Below are 2,500 nucleotides of genomic sequence, written 5' to 3' on the forward strand. Positions count from 1 at the left end.
TCGAGGGGACACGCTGACGAAACAGCGCTGGTTCAGGCACGGCGGGCAGTGTTGGAATCGGCAGCGCCGACGAAATCGGCAAAGTCGGCAGAATCGGCAGCGCAGATTTTTCGACGAACATGGGCTGGACGCTGGACTGGCCGGGCCATGCAGGAAAATTCATCGAGGGGACACGCTGACGAAACAGCGCTGGTTCAGGCACGGCGGGCAGTGGTGGAATCGGCAGCGCCGACGAAATCGGCAAAGTCGGCAGAATCGGCAGCGGGTGCTGGCGATGGGTCTGGACGGGCTGGATAGTCCAAGGCTCGACGAGAAAGACTGCTGGTTTAGACACTGGGGCAGTGGCAGCCCGCGGGACAGTGTCGGCAGATTCGGCAGCGCAGATTTGTGCGGCTGCAGGTTCGTCGGGGAAAATCGGCAGCGCAGATTTTGCGACGAACATGGGCTGGGCGATGGACTGTCCAGGCCAGGCAGGAAAATTTGTCGAGGGGACACGCTGACGAAACAGCGCTGGTTCAGGCACGGCGGGCAGTGTTGGAATCGGCAGCGCCGACGAAATCGGCAAAGTCGGCAGAATCGGCAGCGCAGATTTTTCGACGAACACGGGCTGGACGGTGGACTGTCCAGGCCAGGCAGGAAAATTCGTCGAGGGGACACGCTGACGAAACAGCGCTGGTTCAGACACGGTGGGCGCAGTGTTGGAATCGGCAGCGCCGAGAAAATCGGCAAAGTCGGCAGAATCGGCAGCAGGTGCTGGCGATGAGTCAGGACGGACTGGATAGTCCAAGGCTCGATGAGAAAGACCGCTGGTTTAGACACTGGGGCAGTGGCAGCCCGCGGGGCAGTGTCGGCAGATTCGGCAGCAGTGTCTGCCGATTCGGCAGCGTTGGCTTGTTGGCGCGGGGGGCCGATTCGAGTGGGGACTTGGGCAGCGGGCAGTGAAAGCAAGAGTTTCCCCGATGCTGCCGGGAAAAACGCTCCCCGGGATGGCCGGGTGAGATGACCCGGCGGCCCGCGACGGGTCATTCAATTCCATGCCCCGTCAACATAACTCCCGATGTACTGTTTGCTTTTTCGGAAGAAGAGATCCATCCCCCCATCCTCGGCCAGCCAAAAACGCTCCAATTAATGGCCGGGTGAGATGACCCGGAGGCCCGCGACGCGTCATTCAAATCACTGCCCTATCGGCTACAACTGCTGATGGGTGGGATTAGAGGCCTGCCATGGTGGTGAGGGGCGGCGAGGACCGTGAAAGCTAGAGTTTTTCAGAGGCTGCCGGGAAAAAGGCCCCTCGGGTGGCGGGGTGCGAGGACCAGGCGCGTCATTCAATTCTCTTCCCTATCAACTTGGCTCCCGTTGGCGGGATTGGAGGCCTACTGTTTGTTACAGGGCTAAAATCGTCAGGGGAAGAGCTGACGAAACAATGCTGGTTTGGATGCAGGGGGTAGTGTTGGAATCGGCAGCGCGGACAAAATCGGCAAAGTCGACAAAAAAGACTGTTGGTCTGGACATCGGGGCAGCGGCAGCCATGCCGACAGGGGGGGAAATCGGCAGCACAGATTTGTGCAGCTGCAGGTTCGTCGGGGAAATCGGCAGCGCAGATTTTTCGATGAACATGGGCTGGAAGATGGACTGTCCAGGCCAGGCAGGGAAATTCGTCAAGGGGACACGCTGACGAAACAGCGCTGGTTCAGGCACGGCGGGCAGTGTTGGAATCGGCAGCGCCGACGAAATCGGCAAAGTCGGCAGAATCGGCAGCGGGTGCTGGCGATGAGTCTGGACGATTTATAGTCCAGGGCTTGATGGAAAAGACTGTTGGTCCAGACAATGGGGCAGTGGCAGCGCGGATTTGTGCAGCTGCAGGTTCGTCGGGGAAAATCGGCAGCGCAGATTTTTCGACGAACAGGGGCTGGGCGCTGGACTGGCCGGGCCAGGCAGGAAAATTCGTCAGGGGGGCACGCTGACGAAAACAGGGGCTGCGGAGTGGAAAATCGGCAGCGCAGATTTTTCGACGAACAGGGGCTGGACCGGCCGGGCCAGGCAGGAAAATTCATCAGGGGGGCACGCTGACGAAAAGAGGGGCTGCCGCGTGGAAAATCGGCAGCGCAGATTTTTCGACGAACAGGGGCTGGACGCTGGACTGGGCCAGGCAGGAAAATTCGTCAGGGGGCACGCTGACGAAAAGAGGGGCTGCCGCGTGGAAAATCGGCAGCGCAGATTTTTCGACGAACATTCGTCAGGGGGGCACGCTGACGAAAAGAGGGGCTGCCGCGTGGAAAATCGGCAGCGCAGATTTTTCGACGAACATTCGTCAGGGGGGCACGCTGAGGAAAACAGGGGCTGCCGCGTGGAAAATCGGCAGCGCAGATTTTTCGACGAACAGGGGCTGGATGCTGGACCGGCCGGGCCAGGCAGGAAAATTCGTCAGGGGGGCACGCTGACGAAAAGAGGGGCTGCCGCGTGGAAAATCGGCAGCGCAGATTTTTCGACGAACAGGGGC

This window comes from Populus nigra, chromosome 2, assembly GCF_951802175.1.
Source record: "Populus nigra chromosome 2, ddPopNigr1.1, whole genome shotgun sequence".
Taxonomy (NCBI): domain Eukaryota; kingdom Viridiplantae; phylum Streptophyta; class Magnoliopsida; order Malpighiales; family Salicaceae; genus Populus; species Populus nigra.